This window comes from Neovison vison, chromosome 13, assembly GCF_020171115.1.
Source record: "Neovison vison isolate M4711 chromosome 13, ASM_NN_V1, whole genome shotgun sequence".
Classification (NCBI taxonomy): domain Eukaryota; kingdom Metazoa; phylum Chordata; class Mammalia; order Carnivora; family Mustelidae; genus Neogale; species Neogale vison.
In genome coordinates this window covers 14,618,498-14,640,469 of record NC_058103.1, presented here as the reverse complement: position 1 = coordinate 14,640,469, position 21,972 = coordinate 14,618,498, and the positions used below count along the sequence as shown (strand labels likewise).

Below are 21,972 nucleotides of genomic sequence, written 5' to 3'. Positions count from 1 at the left end.
GCAGGTGGCAGACACTTAACCCACTGAGCCACCCAGGCATCCCCCTATACTCCCCATCTTTGGGCGAGTCTGCATTTGTGGCTTCCCACTAGGTATTAACACAGACCCGGGGATCAATTCCCACTTGTCATTTTCCACCAGTTTCACATCTATCTTTCTGGACAAAGCCATGCAAAAAGATGAAGCATTAGAACGGGAGGTTCTGTGATCCGGCCAAAGTGCTAGTAGAAGCAGTTATTTGGAGAAAAAGGAAAAATTGTTGAGCCCTAAGGGATGCTTTTGAACCACCTTTAAAAAGCTCCCTGTTTTCCACAACAAGCTACAATGAAGCTAATGTTTCTGTTATGAAAGCCCTCCACTGCAGTTTCAAATGTCCGAGTTTTTTTTTTTTTTTTTTAAACCACAGCAAAGGCTAACCCAGTTTTCTCTCCAGCTTTACAGGAGAGAATTCTTCCCTACAGACTGCCGTTTAACTACTTTGTTGCTGTTTATCAGAAACCAAAAAGGTGGTTTTTTGCTTGCAGGTTTGAATACAGCGAGCGAATTTATTTTGGGCCGGAATAAATGTCAAGACTACTACTGCCTGAAGCTCCTCTTCTCAGGGCTCCACCCCAACCCTCTAAGGCGCTTTTGGCCCGCGATGAAACACGGAATGCATCAGGCCCCAAAGAGATCTTCTGAGAATTGAGTGTAAAGGAAGAGGTGGAAGTCGCGGGGGAGGATGAGAACAGAAACCATTTTGCAGCGCCAACTTGGACGCTGGAACAGCCCCCCTGAAGTGTGATAAATGGTAAACGTCCTGCGCGCTTAGAACCCGTGGAAATGACGAAGGACAAGCGTGCGGACCTTTGGAGGGAACGTGGGAGAGGAAACCCGGGTTTTAAGGCCCAGCTTAGGCATTCTTTGGCAAAACACAGAGCACTTCGCTTTCTGACTTGACCTTCTAGCCTCAACGCGAAACTGAAAAACTTTCTCTTCCTCCTCCCCCACCCTTTTGTCTGTGGGGTTGGGTGTGTTTCGCCTGGAACCCCCAGCTCGCCGGGGTCCCGGAATTCCAACACCACTTTCCAGACCCAGGTTTGAGAAACAGGTTCGGTCGCGTTTCTTCCGCGCGTCAAGGACCCCGAGGGCTGCAGCCTCGGAGGACGACCGCCCGCTGCCCCCCGCAGCCGTGGGCCCGCGGAGCCGGGGAGTCGGCGCCTCCGGGGAACCCGGGCGCGCAGAGCCGGGGGCGGGCGGCTGCAGGGCCCGGCGCGCCACCGCGCGAGCTGCTGGGTCACACGCCCGGGCCGCGCCGCCGGCTCCGCGAGGAAGTGACGACTGCGCCGTCCCGAGAGCAACAAAGTTTGAGTCTGCGGGCTACGCTCGCCTGCGCCCCGCGCCCCTCTGAGCGGCCCCGGGATCCAGCGCGCAGGTGAGCCGCGGGCTGGGCGCCCCTTCGGCCGCCGGGGCGCCGGCGTGGGGCTCGGAAACGCAGTGGGGGGGGGCGGGTGCCGGGGCTTGGTCCGGCGGGCGGGGTTGTGGGGGGCCGGGTTGGGCCGGCTGCGCTGGGCGCTAGGGTGCGGGCGGCGCGGCACGGCGGGGGGCTGGGGGGCGCTAGGCGGCCGAGATCCGGGCCCCGGGCTGCTCCCCTGCTGTCGCCGGTTTGCCGCGGGGCTTGAAACAGTGGGCCCTGCAGCCGGGCCTCTCCGGGCGCCGTTTGGGAGAGGAGGGGTGCAGGGAGGGGCTGCCCGCGGCCTGCGTGCGGGGCTGGTCCTCTGCCCGGCGTCCCGCATCCGCACCGGCTGGGCTCAGCCGCCCGCCCCAGCCCTGCCCCGTGCTTCCCAGGGAAACGTGCTCTTCCTCTTCGTAGCCCTCGGTGAGGTTGCAGGAAGGAAGTTAAAGGAACTTTCCCCCCACTTTTCTTCGCTCGGCCCTGCAGTGACGAAGAGCAGAGCGACTCGGACGTTTGGGAAAACAACCGTACGCATTTCCCAAAAGCAAAACCAGGATGGGCCCCAAGCCCCCTTTCAACAGATCCCTCCCGACTCCCCCCACCCTTCCTCCTCCCACACCGCGTCCCGAACCTGACAGTAATCCCTAAGGCCTAACACTTTGCAATTTAGCCATAAAAACTGTCAGCACACCCACGTACATATGTGAGTGTTTTCTATATAAAACTCCGAAACCCGCTTCCAGTGCACTCTGGCATCTCGCTCTCTTCTGTTTTCTAAAACTGCCAGGGCTGCAGGGTGCTGCTTGCGAACTTTGCTGGTGCTTCCCGCCGCCCTCGGTAGCCTCGTGGCGCACGGCTTTTTAAAGACCATCCGAGAAGTTTATGACATCCCCACAGAGCAGCTCGGCGCTGGCAGACTGGGCGGGAGGTGTTGGTGGTGGTGGGGGGCGGTGCGCCGGGGCTCCCTGGCTTGGGAGGCTGCGAGCGGAGCAGCTGCGGCCGGCGGGCGGGGCGCGTCGGGGTCTGCTGGAGTGTCGGTCGGTGCGGTGGAGACTCCGGACGTGGGACGTCTAGAGGTTGGATGGTGCAGCTCCTTGCTAGCAGCAGCTTCCTGCCGGCCTGTAATTACAGCGTGATTGCACAGTCAGGCATTGTTGGCGTGGATGTTTATACACAGGCTATTGTGCAAGACGTGGTGGCTGCGAACAAAACGCAGATTTGCATTGCAAATGCCCGGGACAGATCTGGGCTTGAGCAGCAAGTCACCAAGTTCTTTCTGGCCTTTCACCTTAGCTAGGTGATTTATTTCCTGGCCTCTCCCTTAACCTCAGACAACTTGCCGAACATCGGAGAAGTGAAGGAGACCCAGGAGGGTAGGATCCCTGCACTCCCAACTTAGGCAGCCTAAAAACTATCCCAAGGACTGTACCCTTATTTGTGTCTGTAGAAAATGTGGGATGACGTCAGCAGGAAAAGGAGATGGGAGATGGCTATCAACCTCCCTAAACGGGAAAGCAGTTTGAATTAGCAAAATTGCACGGTGTTTGGAGTGGGGCCTGGTTGCAAAGAGGACACGTCAGACTTGTGTGACTGAGCTGGCGAGTTAGACTTTGAGCCTTGGTGTCAGCTGCAGAAACTTAGTAGGTGGGTCCTAATTCCTTTATTGTGTTCTGGGCAAAGGGAAGAGTGCTGGGGCTTGGAGACTGGGTGTCGGGGATGGTGACTGGGGAGGACAGGATGGGGCGGGGCGTGACACCCCCTCCTCCCAGAGGCGTGACTCAAGTACACTTTGTCCAGGAGGGCCCCAGGCCCATTTCCTGAGTCAGGCCTACAGCACAGAGAAGGGTGGGGGTCCTCCTACCCGCTGAGCTTGTATGCCGCAGGGAGAGAGCCAAGCCTGCAAGTGTGGAAAGAAGGCAAACAGGTTCTCCTCCACGGGCCTCCGATGTGGCTAAGATACGGCTAACGGTAGTCGTCGTCGAGGGATTGAAAACACAATCAAAAAGCATGTACAGGGGACGCCTGGGTGGCTCAGTTGGTTAAGCAGCTGCCTTCGGCTCAGGTCATGATCCCAGCATCCTGGGATCAGTCCCACATCGGGCTCCTTGCTCGGCAGGGAGCCTGCTTCTCCCTCTGCCTCTGCCTGCCTCTCTGTCTGCCTGTGCTCGCTCTCTCTCCCTCTCTCTCTGACAAATAAATAAATTAAAAAAAAAAAAAAGCATGTACAGGATATAGGAGGGTCCTTCTGCTCCCACCCCTAGAAGCACCCCTGCTCTCTCCTAGAACAGAGTGGCCTCGGTGAAAGATTCTCTTGGGACAGCATTCAGCCTTGCACCACGGGGCTGCTCTGTGACTCTGTGATACCCTCTCCCAGTGCTTGGGCAGCCTCTCAGCTCAGAGTGGCAGGAACAGATAGCCCTGGCACCCTGGAGCTCCCCATGCCTGGCCTTCTCCCCAGCCCAGTAACTGAGTTTCACCTGGAGGAGAAAAATGCCGTTTTGCAGGCTTGTGCCAACTGTGTGTCATGGGCATAGTGACAGTTTGCCAAAGCAAAATATTAGTGCATAGTCCCTGGCAGTCACCTATGTGCTTCCAGAGACTCGAGGAAAAACATGTGAAATGAGCACGTTTCTAGGAAGTCTGGAATATACAGGCCCAGCAGCCACAGGGGAATGAGGTTTAGAGCAAAACACCGCTATGGTAGGAGTTCCTGAGCTGCACAGCCTCCTGTTCCGGGTCCATTTGGGTTTTTCCTGAACTTGACTGTCAGCTGCGTTCCCTGACCTACTGGTGTCCGGCACTAGCCTTGAGGGGGAGAGGAGGGGAGCATTCCCTTAGGACCTCCAAGAAAAGACAGCTCTGAGTTCGAGGTACTTGGTGTTCATTTAGAACCTGCAGAGCCTCAAGGTGCCTAAAGGCCCTCCAGTAGTGTAGGCAGAAGAGTGGAGCGGAGGGACCCCCTCCCCCTTGTAAAGGCCAGAGAAAGAAGGAAGGAGATTCCCTGGAGTTGTGGCCCCACCAGCAGCCGTTGTCTGCCTGCATCTTCAGTTCAGCCTGGCTAGTTTTTGTGCCTAACTCAGGCCCTTCTCTTGGCTTGCCCAGTTTTGCCTCAGCGTTCAGAGAGCTTTGCCTGCAGTTGTACCCAGCCCAGGGCGAGACCAGAAACGATCCTGACTTCCTCTCCCACCTTACATAAATGCTGATTAGTGGCCCAAAGTTGCTGCCCAGTTCATGCCCGGCTACACCCCCCCCCGCCCCGCCCGCAGCAGCCCTCCTGCCTCGCGGTGCGCCACTAGGAACAATATTGAAAAAGCATGATTCAGAACCTGACAGAGTTTACACATCATTTTGTTTCAAGAGGAGAAACCATTGGAGGTAACTAGTAAACTCGGCAACTCTCTCAAACGCCCCAAAATGCCACTGACAGAGGCAGAAGGAAAAGTCCCCTGCGAGACGGTGGTCTCCGAGGGAAGGCCTTTTACGCTCCCCAGGCCTGAAAGTTCTATCTCTGTTCATCTGCCTCCTCCCAACTGCCTCACTCCCTACACCACAATCCAGTGTTTTGACACCACAGCTAACCTCCAAAAAAGGAGGCAGAACACCCCATCAGCTGAAAGAGGGCATGCCAGACTCTGAAGAAAGTGCCGCAGTTTACCAGATGCCTGGCGGGTCAGTGCTGCACATTCATTTCCTTCTTTAAAATGTTCGCGCCTTCATTTCTCACACTCCCTGAAGCATCTCTTTCTGAGACCCTTAAACTACTTTTTTTTCCCCTCGTCTACATGACACAGGGCTTTGCTTTATGACTTTCTGTATCGAGTGCTACTTGAAATATACACAGGGCTTTGCATAAGCCTGGGATAAAGGGCTCTCTGTAATGTCACTTAAAATGCCTGGTTGCAAGGGTCACCCTCTTGCTCAGCAACCTTCAATGGCTCCCTGCTGTCTGCACGGTAAGGATCAAACTTCTAGGCTTGCGTTCAGGGCCTTCCACACAGGGGTCTGGCCTCTGCCGCTCTCCTGCCCTCACCCTCTTCACTGACCCAGTGACCCACTCTGTGTGTTTGTCCAAACTGCCGGTGGCAAGCATTCCTGCCTCTCTTGCTTCCCCAGAAGCCTGGAATGCCTTTTTCTTCTGTTCTGCTTGGCTTGGTCTTGCTTTCCCTCCAGCCCGGTTCTGTTCTCCTCTTTAAGAACTTCCCCATCCCATCCTGTGCTAACATTCACTGGGATCCTGTACCTAAGAAAAACCTAAAAACCTGGACTAAAGGATTTTTAACATTTCCTCTGGGCTTTTTTTTTTTTTTTTTAAAGATTTTATTTGTTTATTTGACAGACAGAGATCACAAGTAGACAGAGAGGCAGGCAGAGAGTGAGAGAGGGAAGCAGGCTCCCTGCTGAGCAGAGAGCCCGATGCGGGACTCGATCCCAGGACCCTGAGATCATGACCTGAGCCAAAGGCCGAGGCTTTAACCCACTGAGCCACCCAGGTGCCCCTCCTCTGGGCTTTAATCATACACTTCATTCAGCTTCTTCTTCTTTTTTTTTTTTTATTTAATTGACAGACAGAGATCACAAGTAGAGAGAAAGGAGGAAGCAGGCTCCCTGCTGAGCAGAGAGCCTGATGCGGGGCTCGATCTCAGGACCCTGGAATCATGACCTGAGCCGAAGGCAGAGGCTGTAACCCACTGAGCCACCCAGGCGCCCCAGCTTCTTTTTTTCTTTTAAGATATTTTATTTATTTATTTTTCTGAGAGAGAGAGAGTAGGAGCATGAGATAGGGGAGGAGCAGAGGGAGCGAGACATGCAGACTCCATGCTAAGTGTGGAGCTTGACCCTGGGCTCTATCTCAGAACGGTGAGATCATACCCTGAGCGGAAGTTGAGAGTTGGACACTCAACCAACTGAGTGAGTTAAGCCACCCAGGCACCCCACCGTCATCCAGCTTCTTAATATGACTTTGGGTGGATCACTGTTACCATTTTTTAAAAAAGATTTTATTTATTTATTTGACAGACAGAGATCACAAGTAGGCAGAGAGGCAGGCAGAGAGAGAGGGGAAGCAGGCTCCTGCCGAGCAGAGAGCCCGATGTAGGGCTGGATCCCAGGACCCTAGGATCATGACCTGAGCTGAAGGCAGAGGCTTTAACCCACTGAGCCACCCAGGCTCTGACACTGTTACCATTTTTCAACCAAACTGGACGTCCCTATTTTAAGTGCATTGGTATCTCCAGGCCGGGGGCCCTAACTCATAGCGAGTTCCAGTAAGTATTTGGTGGTGATGATGAAGATGATGGTGATGACGACAGTGATGATGATGATAAAATGGCAATAGCTGTGCTGTCCTGTGTGCTTTGTGTGTAGACACGCACAGCCACTCCAGGCTCCGAGGACCGTGGTTCTCGGGCTGTATTCTGAATGTTCACCTAGCCTTCCCTCCTCCTGGCGCCTCCTGGCTTTGGATGTCACCATTCTGTTCCATTTCCAGCCCCACTTCCCCAGGGCCGCCGGATAGTATCTGTCCAGCTTCCACACTGATTTGAGCCTGGTTGACCTGCCCCACAATGTCCTATACCTGAGCACCAGCTCCCCCGGGAGAGCCTTTGTCATCTGTGTTGGCCTGTTCTGCCAAGGGAACCAGTCTGATAGGAGGTAGGGCAACTCTCAGGCAAGACTTTGGAGGAAGACAAAGGTGCTTCCTGGTTCGTTGTAGCTTTGTTTCGCCCAAAGAGGCACTGAACCTACAAAGGTAGGCTAAACTAGAACACCGAGTCTCTGGGAGATTCTGGCTAAACCCTAACGTTGGCCTTGACCAGGCCAGTTCTCATGCTGTTATTCTCAATTTTGCCATATAAGCTAGATTGTTTTCTTTTTGAATTGAGACATAGTTGAGATATAATTCGCATACCATAAAATGTACCCTATAAAATAGATTCCTGAAAATATTATTTTTTCTTTTATTTTTTTAAAGATTTTTTTTCTTAAAGATTTTATTTATTTATTTGGCAGAGAGAGACACAGCGAGAGAGGGAACAGAAGCAGGGGGAGTGGGAGAGGGAGAAGCAGGTGTCCCTCTGAGCAGGGAGCCCAATGCAGGGCTTGATCCCAGGACCCTGGGACCCCCATGACCTGAGCCGAAGGCAGACGCTCAGAGGCTGAGCCACCCAGGCACCCCTTAAAGATTTTATTTTTAAGTAATCTCTACACCCAGCCTGGGGCTCAAACTCACAACCCCAAGATCAAGAGTCACATGCTCTACTAACTGAGCCCGCCGGGTGGCCCCCATGTATATATATATATATATTTTTTTAATGAAAAATGGCTCATAGACTTCTTTTTTCTTTTTTAAAGATTTTATTTATTTATTTGCCAGAGAGAGATATCACAAGTAGGCAGAGCAGCAGACAGAGAGAGGGAAGCAGGCTCCCTGCTGAGCAGAGAGTCTGATACGGGGCTCGATCCCAGGACCCTGAGATCATGACCTGAGCCGAAGGCAGAGGCCCAACCCACTGAGCCACCCAGGGCCCCCCAAATATTGTTTTATTTAAAAATAAAATCTGATAGATTCTCCCCCTCCCATTTCCTATTGAAAAGGTAATATTTAAATAAGGTTCAAATTTCAAAAGAGATAAATTATATAGTATAAAGTAAGTCTCAAAAGTCATTTCAACATTAGATAGGAGATTACATATTATGCCCACATATACAAATGCAGTAGAATTAGAAAAATACCTATTTTTAACCGTGAGGGAAGGAAGACCTTCTTAAGAAAGATAACAAAGCAGAAGCCATAAGAAAATACTGAATGATCTGATAACATGAAATTTTCAAAAAATAAAATTCCCTTTCTCTAATGTTCCCATTTCTTCAATCCGTCAGTGTCCCTGTCTTAGGCAACTATGATTTGTCATTTTTCAGCCATGCTTCCAGAGGTAGCCTTTACAGACAAGAAAATCTGAATATGTAAGCAAAATTCTGGCATACTGTACACAGGGTTCTGCATTCTGTGTTTTTCACTTAATGTATCTTGTCGGTTATCCTATAACAGTGCATTTAGAGCTGCCTCGTGTTTTCCACTGGCTAGATTGTATTCCTCTGTAGGAAAATGCCATCACTTATGTAACTAGTTTCTTACTGAAGAGCACTTGGTCTGCTTCCTGTCTTTCTCCAGGACACACAATGTTGCAGTTCATATGTCAAGTGGACTTTGAATTGAAAATTCTTGAACAACATACATGAGTGAAACTGTGATATACATAGAAAACTATTTCTGATAAGTTATGCCTAAACTGCATTTAATAAAGCAATCATTTCTAGAATCTGTGGTTTCCCTAAGTAATCAGCTTTTATTTGTCTAAGATTTTATTTTTAAGTAATCGCTGCACCGAATGGGAGGCTTGAACCCACAACCCCGAGATCAAGAGTTGCCTGCTCCACCAGCTGAGCCTGCCAGGTGCCCTGAACAATCCCCTTTTAAAAATTAATTAATTAATTAATTAAAGATTTCATTTATTTATTTGACAGAGAGATCACACGTAGGCAGAGAGATGGGGAAGCAGGCTCCCTACTGAGCAGAGAGCCTGACGCGGGGCTCGATCCCAGGACCCTGGGATCATGACCTGAGCTGAAGGCACAGGCTTTAACCCACTGAGCTACCCAGGTGCCCCAAGAATCCCCTTTTAGAGTTGACTAGGACCTCAGGGATTGTTTTCATCCAGCTCCCGATTTACAGTAACTGTGGTAACAGCATCTCAGAGAATCCTGAGGTTAAGCATTTAAAGCCGGGAAGGGCACTTGTAGTAAATCATCTTTAATGCCATTTCAGAGAGGGAAAGTGTCTTCTCTGAGATCACACAGCTGTGGAGTGAAGGGTTGGGACACAAATTCCACATTCCATTTCCTTTTGCCATCCTGCATGGATTATCTCAGTCACTGTAATCATTAGTTCCCTCATGTCTGTTTGTGAGCCAAGAACTCGATCTCTTCAGTTTCCTTAGGGCAGTACACAAAGATTTAAAAAGAAGAAACTTGGGGGACCTGGGTGGCTTAGTTGGTTAAGTGTCTGCCTTCCGCTCAGGTCGTGATTCAACGCCGGGACTGAGCTCCTGCATCAGGCTCCCTGCTTGGCGGGGAGTCTGCTTTTCCCTCTCCCTCTGCCCCGCTCTCATGCTCTCTCTCTCTTGCTCACACTCAAATAAATAAAGTCTTAATAAATAAAAAATAAAAAATAGAAAGAAGAAACTTACAAACAACAACAAACAAGGGAGGTGTAGGGGGAGGTCTTTAAGAAGAGAGTGGGATAGTTTTTTAGTAGGCTTCTTACCATTGTATCATCTCATTACAGACTTCATTGATCTTAATTGCTGTCAACTTTTGAGTCCCTAAAAACTCCTAACCAGGCCCAGCTGGCCAGTGATTACTGGGTATTTTCTGAGTGTAGGACGTGGGTTGGGCTACATTGAGGAAATGGAGAAATCCTCCTAGTTCCTGAAAGATCCCAGTCGTCTCCTGAGAGACCCAGGAGAAGGCCCAGGAACACACTTTTCTCTGCCCTGAAGCACTAGTCCTCTGTCTGCTCTCCTCTGTCCCTCCCCAGTCTCCCTGTGGCAGCCTCCGTAAGGGGCCTGAGCGGGATCTTCCACAAGTCCGTGTCCACTTCCTCTGTGGCTTCCCAAGAGCAGGTGTTCTGTGACAACTTAGGAGCCAACAGCCACTCCCCAACCCCACTTCCACTTGCCCTAGACGTGGTGGAAAGCTCAGAATTTCCTCTACCATTTCCCCAGGGAGGCTCTGCTGAGCCACCCAGCTGGCATTTAGGATCTGACTTGCCCAAGGACAGAGAAAAAGAAACCAGCCAGAGCCGCAGTGGGAACCCTGCCCAGCATGGTTTACAGGGTACTTTCCCTCGCGTTCTTATTCCTTGTCATTCGCTCATGCGACATGCATTTATTGAATCCCTACTGTGTGCTCTGGGCTAGATCCTGGAGATACAAAGATCAGGATTCAGCCTCCCCCTTCAAGGTACTTGTGGTCTGTGAGGGAGACAGACATGAGCAAAAGCCAAGGACAGTTAGTGGCATGGACATCAGTGTGACGGTGTTCGGGGGTCTGTGGTCACTTCTGCCAGGCCAGAGGAGACAGGAGTGTTAAGAAGGGTCCACAGTGGCCTCAGGACCTTGCATGGTGCCTGTGCTTGGTGAACGCTGTGGAATGAATGAAGGAGAAGTTGATTTTGAGTGGAGTTCTAAGAAACGAGTAGGTGTCCACCAGGTGGCAAAGAGAATCAGGATATTCTTTTTTTTTTTTTTTAAAGATTTTATTTATTTATTTGAGAGAGAGACAGTGAGAGAGAGCATGAGTGAGAAGGTCAGAGGGAGAAGCAGACTCCCTGTGGAGCTGGGAGCCCGATGCGGGACTCGATCTCAGGACTCTAGGATCATGACCTGAGCTGAAGGCCGTTGTTCAACCAACTGAGCCACCCAGGTGTCCAGAATCAGGGTATTCTTGACACGGGGAGCAGCTCAGGCCGGTGGAGTGGAGGCATGACACGACATGGGTCGCTCTGGGAACCGCAAGCAGCCGAGTGTGAGGGAGCACTGGTGGGAGAGAGTGCTGAACGGGGCAGGCAGAGGCCGGGGCTCATGCCAGCTGTTTGTGTTGGGTAAGAGGTTTGGATCTTACTGTGAGAGCCCTGGGAGCTGCAGAGGACTGTGTGTGAGTGTGTGTGTGTGTGTGTGTGTGTGAAAGAGAGAGAGAGAGAGATTGATTTATTATTTTTTTATTAAAGATTTTATTTATTTATTTGACAGAGAGAGAGATCACAGGTAGGTAGAGAGTCAGGCAAAGAGGGGGAAGCAGACTCCCTGCTGAGGAGAGAGCCTGATGTGGGGCTCAGTCCCAGGACCCTGGGATCATGACCTGAGCTGAAGGCAGAGGCTTTAACCCATTGAGCCACCCAGGCGCCCCATTAAATACATATTTTTTAAAAATGACTTACTGTGTAGCTGCAGCTTCAAGACAAGTTCCAAACAAACTTGATTATCTCCCTTCAACCTCTCTATCAGACCTCCTGGAGCAGACATTTGGGGATCCCAGAACATAGATGGTGGTTGGAGATAGGGAAGCTGATGACTTGACCCGTGAAGAGCAAACAGTAGAAGGTGAGGGCATCACCATTTAAGAGGTACAGTGTGGGGGCGCCTGGGTGTCTCAGTGAGTTAAGCCTCTGTCTTCGGCTCAGGTCATGATCTCAGGGTCCTGGGATCGAGCCCCGCATCGGGCTCCCTGCTAAGCAGGGAGCCCGCTTCCCCCCACCCCTCTGCCTGCCTTTCTGTCTACTTGTGATCTCTCTCTCTGTCAAATAAATAAATAAAATCTTAAAAAAAAAAAAAAAAAGAGGTGCCGTGTGAAGGAATCAGCAGTAGAGACTGGGAAGGAAAGAACGGTGGGGAAGGAAGAACCCCAGGAGAGCATGGTGTCATGCTGAAGCGGGGGGACAACTTTGTGTTTTACGAAAACGGGACTGTGATTTTGTGCACCTAGTATGGCGGGCGGCACATGGAAACTCTCCGCAAGTATTTATTACACGGAGCTGAAATTGATCAGCTGTTGATCACTGGGCACGTCAAGAAAGAGAGGACCAAAAAGAACGATTGATCTAGGAATTAGGAGGCTTTGCACTGGGGGCTTCTCCTTTACTTTCACCTCCCTGTGAAATAGGTGTTGCCAGTATCACCTGCCCCAGGGTTGCAGTGGCATGTGCAAGCTGTAGAAGCCGGGTTTCCTGGCTCTATGTCCACCTTTCCCTGAGTTGGTGGAGAAATAGGGAAGAGTCCCATGGAGAGGCAATGCCTTTCATTTCTTTTTTTTAAAATTAAATTAAATTAAATTAAATTTTATATTATTTCTTTTCGGTGTTAATGCCATTCATTTCTTTCTTTTTTTTTTTTTTTTAAGATTTTATTTATTTATTTGACAGAGATCACAAGTAGGCAGAGAGGCAGACGAGGCGGGGGGTGGGGGGAAGCAGGCTCTCTGCTCAGCGGAGAACCTGATGCAGGGTTCGATCCCAGGACACTGGGATCATGACCTGAGCGGAAGGCGGAGGCTTTAACCCACTGAGCCACCCAGGGGCCCCAATGCCATTCATTTCTGATAGTAATGCCCCAACCAGTAGAATCAGGGACAGAGAGGTTGTGAGAGCCAGCATTTATGGCATTTGCCCATATTTGCGACACTTAGGTGGCTGTAGTCCTCTCAGATGTGTGGGTATTTAAGTGAGACTGCCTTCACAGAAGGTAAGATAGAAGTTTGAGTGTAGGTGGTATCTTGGGGGCCAGAGGAACCACTGTGGAGGTAAAAGGACATGGTAGGGTAGTCTGGCTAAATTAAGGAGAAAAGGAATGCATCGGGACGATACACGGTGGCTCCCTGAGAGCCTGAACAACAAGGGCTCGGACTTCCGTCAGGACTGTGGGGCCTTGGGTGTCTAGAACCAAGATGCTAACGCCACTGACCTTGCATCTCAGCCCTGGATGCTGCTGCCCCCTCCAGAAGGACTTCTGAACTTGCGGCAGAGGCAGAACCCAGGCCAAGCATCTGGTTGTCCAGCTTAGGTCACAGGCCCGTGATCTCAATGCGGGGGGGTGGGGAGGGGGGCGGGCGGGGGGGGGTTGATGAAGATGAGGCCGTGGAGGTTGAGGTGCCATCACCCCGCAGCAGGTGGAGCTCTGCCTCCCACCAGGGGTGGGGGGGGGGCATGCCTGAAAGTGGACCGGGGAGGCGGAGACCTAGCATCCCCCCCTTAGGCTACTGAACGTATCTACATCTTGATCGTAATCTCTTTTTGACATTTTTCTGAGTCCTTTAGCCTCCAGCTAAACAGCAGGATTCTTACATGCTCCAGAGAGCTCTGGAGTCTGAAAGATTCCAGTGGAAAAGACAGGTCACCCCGGCATCTGGATCCTCCCCGCACATTTGATTCCACTCGGAAAACTTTATCACTGCCTTCTGAGGACGGAGTCCAAGGCTTGGCTCTCTCTAGCTAACAGCTTGAATTCTCTTTCTCCTCTGGAGTTGGGCGAGACTCTCCGGGCCATGAGGCGCGGGGTGTGGGGGTGAGGCATCCTACCTTGCTTTTCAGACTAGAGGCTAGAGGTCTGGCTTCAGGCTTGGTCTGTGGCAGGACTGAGGTCCCGGTGCCCCAGCTGTCCAAGACAGCGGGACTGGGCATCTCTCCAGTTCTGAAGATGTCAACCTCATTGAGATGTTCTACTCAGCATGCTGACTGAGAGGGAAAGCTCAAGGAGCTAGAACTTGTCTGCCTGGGGTTGTCAGCGTCTACAGTCAAATTCCACAACAAGAGTGCGTTCGGTTAGGTGAGCGCTGCCTGCCTTCTTACCCTCTAGTCCTCGGGGTCTGCAGCAAGGGCACCCTGCCAGAAGTCTTGATCGTTCATTCCCAATCGCCTTAGACAAAGGATTTAATTTCCTTGAAAAAGAGGAATGTGCTTTTGAACTTAATGGGACTCAGGCGGGGGGGGGGGGGGGGGGGGGGACTGGCAGCCTTGCGAGAGTCTTTCCCCCGGTACCTGCAAGTGGGAGCTGCTGCCTCGGTGAAGCCGGGTGTGCGTCATGGGCGAGCTTCTTACAGTCTGGACTGGAGGCCATTCCCAAGGTGAGGCGTGGTCGCCCATGTGGGGTCACGAAGGTCCTCGAGAGGGATAAGCAGGTGTGTTCCTGGCCCGGACTCTGGCACAACTTCTACTGACTTGTTTTTGCCCCCGTGACGTGAAATCATGTTAAAAGCAGCACTGAAATGTAGACGAAATCTTGAAGGACCTGGTTATTTTACTAAAACATGGCTTTGCTCACATCCCCCCTCTTACAAACCTCCGTGAGCTGCCCAGGTCCTTCGGGAAAAGGCTTACAGCCCTCAGAAGGGCGCACAAGGCCCTCTTTGAGGGCCCTGTGCACCTTCCTGCCTCTTCCCCTGCATGGCCTGTGTTCTCTCTGGGGCTCAGTGCACTTCGGCTCCTCTGCGTCTGATGTGTGGTTGCTCCCTCTCCCTGGAATGCCCTCCCTGCCTTTTTCCTCCTGGCAGCCGCCCACAGGAGCCACCGGAAGTCACCTGCTTCCCTGCCACCTTCCTGAGCCTCCGCCCTAGCGTCTCTGCCACAGAACTTACCACTGGAGGGGCCTGTCTCTTCCCTGGGGCAGAACTGTGCCTGTCACACTGTAGGTGTCCCATGATGGGCCCGGAAGGGTAGCCTGCAGGGACAGGAGGGAGCCATGGGCAGGCCCAGGACCCAATATGGACCAGGTGGACGCACGGGTGGATGAACTCTTTGTCGGCACGGCAGCCCTCCCTTGGCACCTTTCGGAGCCACGGCCTTGGTGGCTTTGCTGTTTCTCTGAGCCTGCCAGGTAGGCCCCAGTGAGGGTGGGAAGGGGACTTAGGACCCCCAAGCCTAGCACCTGGGTCCTGCTCACCCTGAGGAGGGCTCTGAGGGGGCATCGACGAGGAGCTGGTTTAAAGGCAGCACCTTTGAGAGGCTTGGACTGCATGTGGTCCTTCCCTGCTCAGAAATCCCACAAGCCTGTGAGCAGTCTGGCAGGTGGTGTCTCTATGGTCCATCACCATGGAACCTGACTATTATCCAGGGCATTCCTGGTATTAAATAGTCATCTGGGGTCTGCATGCCACTTAGGGAGTACTGACAAGAAGCATCTTCCTGTCATGGCTGTGGGGGTAGACTTGTTTTCTTAAAGTTGAACCACGCTTAGGGCGGAGCCCACACATGTGTGGGCCTCCTTGACTAGTGGTGAATGTGTGGCTTATGTTGCTTGCAGAGTATGTTTCCAGAACTTAGAAGCACATAGCATTGCTAAGATCTTTAGGAACCCATGCAGGTGTGTTTGGTGGGCTTAGGTGGTGGGATAGGTTTGATGTCCTTGTTTTGGAAGGGACAGCCTGTGGGATTTGCCTTTGTTTCTGCCTCCATGGGGCACACTACCCCCTGGTATCCCTCCAAGTCCTCTGCCTCTCTACCCACATCTCTCTGTCCTCCTTCTTTATCCCTCCATAGAAAATCAGCTGAGTTCCTCCGAAATCCATTCAGTCATAGGATGTGTGCTTCAGATGCCAGACCCAATGGGGACTTAGGGAAAGTGGGTTTTAAGAGTAGACCTTGGGAGTGCCTGGGTGGCTCAGTGGGTTAAAGCCTCTGCCTTCGGCTCAGGTCATGATCCCAGGGTCCTGGGATTGAGCCCCGAATCGGGCTCTCTGCTTGGCCGGGATTCTGCTTCGCTTCCTCTCTTTCTCTGCCTGCCTCTCTGCCTACTTGTAACCTCTGTCTATCAAATAAATAAATAAAATCTTTAAAAAAAAAAAAAGAGTAAACCTTGATTGGTAGGATTGGGAAGTATGGTCGAGAAAACTACCTTGGAAAATAGGCAATCCCGGTAACTGACACAGATATATATATATATATATATATATATATATGTAAATCTTTTTTAAAATGTAGAACTTGAGGGCGCCTGGGAGGCTCAGTGGGTTAAGCCGCTGCCTTCGGCTCAAGTCATGATCTCAGGGTCCTGGGATCGAGTCCCGCATCAGGCTCTCTGCTCAGCAGGGAGCCTGCTTCCGTCTCTCTCTCTGCCTGCCTCTCCATCTACTTGTGATTTCTCTCTGTCAAATAAATAAATAAAATCTCTAAAAAATAAAAAAAAAATAAAAAAAATAAAATGTAGAACTTGAAGTTATTAAAAAATGTTAATTACCTATCAGCATTACTCTTGGGAATTTCTTTCTTTCTTTCTTTTTAAGATTATCTATTTATTTGAGAGAGAGAGTGAGAGAGAGAGAGAGAGAGCACACGCACAACTTGGGGGAGGAGCAGAGGGAGAGGGAGGAGCAGAATCTCTTGGTGAGCCGGGAGCCCAATGCGGGCTTGATCCCAGAATCCCGGGATCATGACCTGAGCTGCAGACAGACTCTTAACCCACTGAGCCACCCAGGTGCCCCTCTTGGGAATTTATTCTAAGGAAATAATTCTGAAGAGGAAAAGAGCTAACTGTATGGATAAAGATATTTATAGCTACATTGTTTAAAATAGCAGTAAACTGTAAACAGCCTAAATGTTCCCACATGGCTTTATAATTCATGAGTTCATGATACCTAAATCCGGTGACATACTGTGCTGTTATGAAATTAATAGGAAGATGATACTGATTCATAGGGAAATGTTGATGGATTTTGGTGACAAAGTGGTTTCTGTCTTAGCAGGCAAAGTTACACATACACTTGAGTGACTAAAAGCTGATTACACCGGCCGTAGCATAAATCGGCATAAGGTAAATACTGGGTTTAGGTGAAGTAAGTGGCCATGAATATTTTGTGTGTTTGAAATTGCTTAATATACACTTGATACACTTTTTTAAAAAGAAGACCTTAACGTATCAAAGACTTTGGATCAGGGTGGGAAGGCCAGGGGGAGGGACCTCCAGCCTCCCATCTGTTACCACTGGGAAGACAGAACTGTTGGGTCTTATCAGCCGCCTGCACTGCAGGGGCTGGAGAATTCAGATTGGCTAACTGAGTCTTTTCCTGACGGAAGGCCTGACCTCACCGGCTGGCTAACTGTACAACTGCTAGCCTCGCAGCTCGGACTCTGCCTGGTGCAGGTGACCTCCAAGTGGCCTCAGAGCCCCAGATGACTGCTCACACCTGGTTTTGCAGGGAACCAGCCCTTTGAGTACGTGTGGCCCTGAGGCTCAGCTCTGAGCCGCCCACTTACCTCCAGGCAGAGGGAGGCAGCCTCCTGTTGCTCTCTTGTGTAGCTCCGGTAGGCAGCGGTGAGCAAGCATGTGCTTTGCACACTGACCTCCTGCGGCCCTGCCTAACCCAGGTAGAGCCCTAGTGAGTTAGCATCTTGGGTGTTTGCAGTATTGTACATATTTATTATAGGATTGAAACTTTGAGTTGCCCTTCATGGTTAGCCTCGGAAAGCCCCCCACATTTACCCGGTCTGCGTCTACCTGCTTAGCAGTCAGGCTCCCTCTGAACCCCCGTCTCGCCATGAGCTCCGCTCAGACTTGCAGCTGGAGGTGTGGCCTTGTGGCCGAGCAGCTGACCCTCTTCTGACCACTTTCTCCTGTCTCTGGCATCTCAGAACCTTGGGATGCCTGGGGAATAGGCTTCTCACCGTTCACCCCGTGCCGGTCCCTGCCTCCCCATGTGTGTGTAGACTTTTCTTCTTAATGGGGCACTTTCTGGACATGTGGAGTGTCTCTGCAGAGGACGCTTGATCATCCTTTCCCTGTGGCCGCTGTGGTTCGGGGCAGCAAGGGAGTCTTCCCAGTGTTGTTCGTGGAGTCCTCAGGCGGGTGAGAGCTGGAGAGCCCCGGGCAGACCTTGTGCAGGCAGGTCGGACCTGCTAGAACAGACCATGGCAGCAGCGGTGCATGTGTGGAGAGATGTCGGGGCCCTGCTGGGGCCCTGGTTATCTCGAGCACCTATCTGCAGAAGCCAAATTCCAGAACTGTCAAAGGTTTGGAGTTTCTTTGTTCTGAGATCAGACTGAAGTGAGCCCTTGTGGCTAGATGTTGGCCAGGGTCAGGAATGAGTTGGAAAGCCTGTGGGCTCAGGGGGCTCATCGGGACACTCGGGAGGGGCACTGAGGCCAATTTCATATTTTCCGTGATGTGTTTGGAGGCAGCGGGGGAGGGGGAGATATCTGTGAGCTTTCCTGGAATATTTCTAGATGGCCGCAGCCCCATCCCACCCCGTACAGCGACCTCCAGCCTGCTCTCATGGGATCCTTGCTGGTGGTGTGCGGCACAGTCTAAGTAACAAGCTGTCTTCTGAGCCCAGGACCCAGCAGTCCCTGCTCGTCTCAGTTCCCTAATTTAGAGACCACGTGCGTGCCCCAGGGCTGTCAGCAGCTAGATTTCTTGAAGCTTGAAACACATTTCCATAGAAACAATGCTATAAATGGTGGTTGGGTTCCTAGGCTAGCCCACAGAGAGCCCTGGTGTCACCTCTGAAGTTGCTGAAATAAGGTATTAGTAAAATTGAGAGCGAAAATGCAGCAGCGAGATCCAGCACCCAGGACGTTAGAGGTTAAATGGTGTGGGTTGATTTGTGTAACTCTGTTTCTTTAGCGGGAGGTATCTTCCTGAGCCCTCCTGCTAAGGGAAGCTCTGGGGGCATCCTCCTGCCCTAAGTCCTGTCTCTCCTGGCTCCCATTCCTTCTTGCTCCCTCCTCAGGCCAGGAGTTGGAGCTCCCCGGCTTCCTGGGAGCTGGGCGGGGTATCTTTAGGGTCAGGAAATCGTATTCAATGGCCCTGGCGTTTTTATCATCATCGTCATTGTTATTTAAACCATTTCCAGTTAGAGTAAACATTACACCTTAGGAATTTGTGCTGTCAGGATTCTCTTCTGATTGCTGCTGATGCTCCTGTGGATGTTTTAACCACGTTTGTAAGTCCTTGTAAGTCCGCCTGTCCTGTTCCTTTGTGCTGATTTTGTCACAGAGCGAGATCAAATGGTTTCATCAGATTGTTTCCACGTGCCGATCCCTTTCAGGTTTCATTCTGAATGGATTTCAGTTTGGGGGTGGTGGTGGTCTATATATAGGTGCCATGAGTATCGTTTGTAAAAACTCCTTTGGGAGGGTATTGGAGATTATTTTCATGGAAACTGGTCTCCCAATGGTAACTACCTGGTCAAAGTCGTCAACTCCCGCAACACAGTGCCAAATCACATTCTAGAAAGGTCTGAATGGTTTAGAGTGGCACAGCAGTGTTGGGGCGGCTGTTTCCGGATGGCCCTGCCATCAGCAGCCTTCTGGTTTAATTTATTTACTTATTTTCACGTGGACTTGAGGCCATAATGGGTCCTTAATGGGGTTCTAATTTGCATATCTTAGATTGCTGCTGAGACTGTACATTCTTCGTCCAGATGATTTACTGTTTGTGTTTCCTCATGTGTCAAACTGTGTTTGTCCTCGGTGTCTGCAGAACCTCCCCACTTCCATCTGTCTCCTTAAACTACTCTCCTGGGGAGAGACGAGGGACGAGGGACGCACTGTCCTGCCTGTCTCCCTCCTGGTGGGGGGAGCACCCTTGGCCTGGGCTAACCGGACTTCACACCTGCCTGGCTCAGCCGCTCACTGGCTAGGACTGGTGCTCTGGGTGTGGAGGGAGGGGAAGGGAGGGAGAGGGACAGACCCTGGGGGCCCAGTGATGGACGTCAGAGGGGAGGTAGGTGAGAGGTGGGGCTTACCTGAGTGGTTCCAGTATAGGCTCCTGAAGTGACCTCCTTGTAGGGGGCTACAGGGGAGGTTCTGGGAGGAGCTACATAGAATGTTAGGGCTGGAGAGGGCATTGGGGTTCATCTGATCTAAGGATCACCCACTCCAAGGCCCCATCCCCATCTCTAACAGCACAGGTGAGATGATAAGTGGTCAAGGAAGCAGTGGACAATTGGGGTGTGGGCGTCCCACAACAGGGCTGCTCCTGTGGTGCTCCTGGTCTCTCCTAGTGCTACTCCCCTCAGGTAGCTACTCTTCCCCACCTCTGACAGGGAGGGTGGCCAGTGTTCCAATTTTTTTTCATGACAAACCAGAAATCCTGATTTTTATTTTTCTAATTTTAAAAAAGATTTGTTTATTTATTTGAGAGAAGGAGAGAGAGCAGGGGGAGGGGCAGAGGGAGGGAGAGTCCCAAGTGGACTCCGCACTGAGAACAGAGCCTGACACGGGGTTCAATCTCACAACCCCGAGATCATGACCCCGAGATCACAACCTGCACCCGAAACCAAAAGCCGGACACTTAATCAACTGCGCCACCCTGGTAGAGTTGTATTTTATGTTCAACTAAGAAAGAGAAAATGCTGTTGATTAAACCATGGCATGCTCTGTTGATTGTGGGGTGCATCCTGATCTCAGAGAGGTTAAACGTGCATTTGGAATGGGAGAAATAGTTATGAAAACAGTGATAATAATAATAATGCTACATGTGATTGCTTACCTCAGATTTTCTCATGTATTACTTGTGCATTTATCAACAAGAATTTCCTGGGCACCACTATGTGTGGGTGCCAGGGATACAAGGTGACTGGCATCTAGACTGTTCTCTCTAACACTAGTAAGGAGGTAGCTCAGTTAGTTTAGGAGCAGGGACAGAGGCAGTGAGGGGTGCTTGGGATTGACTTAGGAAGTGCTCTCAGGGAAAAGGGATGAAGGAAGCAGGCTAGAGCTGGGGAGGACCTACTGTGAAAGAATGCAAGAAGGCCCTACTGCAGCTGCTGGCTAGCTTCAGCGAGACCCTACGGGGATCTCAGGGGTGTGACTTGAACCATCACAGCATGGGTTCCACCTTGAGATGAGGGGGCTGAACTTTCTGACCCACCCCCTTGCCCCACCCCCTATTCAATCATTGGCTCTAGTGCACTCTACCAGCAAAGGCTCCCTTTGAATAGGGGGCAGCTTTGATCTCTTCTTAGTGACTAACACAGTGGCTGGGGGATGGTCCCCCAGTCTGATGAAGGAGGTCCAGGAGAGCTCCAGGGGTATAAACTCCAGTGGGCTTCCTCTGTTTGGAGAGGTCAAGGAAGGCTTCCTGGGGGAGTTGCCATTGAGCTCAAGTCTGATGGGAGACTAGGGGTGTGGGGTTTACCTGTGGATGAAGGTGGGGGAGGAGGAGCATGTGTGAGCAAGCAGGTCTCTTGAGGAACTTCAGCTTGTTTGGTTATGTGGCCTTGGGGCTGGGGCGTAGGACAGAGCTGGTCATGTCCAAAGTGTCCGCACCTAACAGTTTGGCTAACGGGCTCAGCCTTTTGTGGAAGAATGCTGGGAACTCCTGAAAAGGGATGTGATCGCTCTGATGGCCGTGAGGATGGTAAGCGTGCAAGACGAGACGCAAGGGGGATGAATCAGGAGATGACAAAAAATGGTAACCAACACTTACAAAAGACTTCACGTGTGCCATATGCTGTGAAGATCTTGTCTCCATTTTGCAGATGAGAAAACCAAGCGGTTAAATAACTTGCTCAAGGTCCTCAAGCTAGCGTGAGCCAATATTTGGACTTAACGTCTCAGCTTTGGCTCTTAACCTGTGTACTCCCATGAACACAAATATGGGGTTCTAGTCCATGACCTATCAGTATTTGTTTTCATTTAAGGATAATGTTCTTTTTTTTTTTTTTTTGAAGATTTTATTTATTTATTTGAAAGAGATCACAAGTAGGCAGAGAGGCAGGCAGAGAGGGAGGGGGGAGCAGGCTCCCCACCGAGCAGAGAACCAGAAGCAGGGCTCAATCCCAGGACCCTGGGATCATGACCTGAGCTGAAGATAGAGGCTTTAACCTACTGAACAACCCAGGCACCCCTAAGAATAATGTTTTACTTATTTGTTTATTTATTTACTTTTAAAGATTGTATTTATTTGAAAGACAGATCTCAAGTAGGCAGAGAGGCAGGCAGAGAGAGAGGAAGGGAAGCAGGCTCCCCACTGATCAGAGAGCCCGCTGCC

The 21,972-nt window shown here is 51.1% G+C and overlaps 1 protein-coding gene across 1 annotated transcript in view; it reads left to right on the top strand.

The window, feature by feature from the left end:
• The first annotated feature begins 1,241 nt into the window (after window positions 1-1,241).
• Window positions 1,242-21,972, top strand: part of MIDEAS (mitotic deacetylase associated SANT domain protein) — a 67,515-nt gene continuing 46,784 nt past the window's right edge. Inside the window, exon 1 of the mRNA XM_044231565.1 lies at window positions 1,242-1,414. The gene's annotated coding sequence lies outside the window, so the exon portion shown is untranslated. The remainder of the gene's footprint in view (window positions 1,415-21,972) is intronic.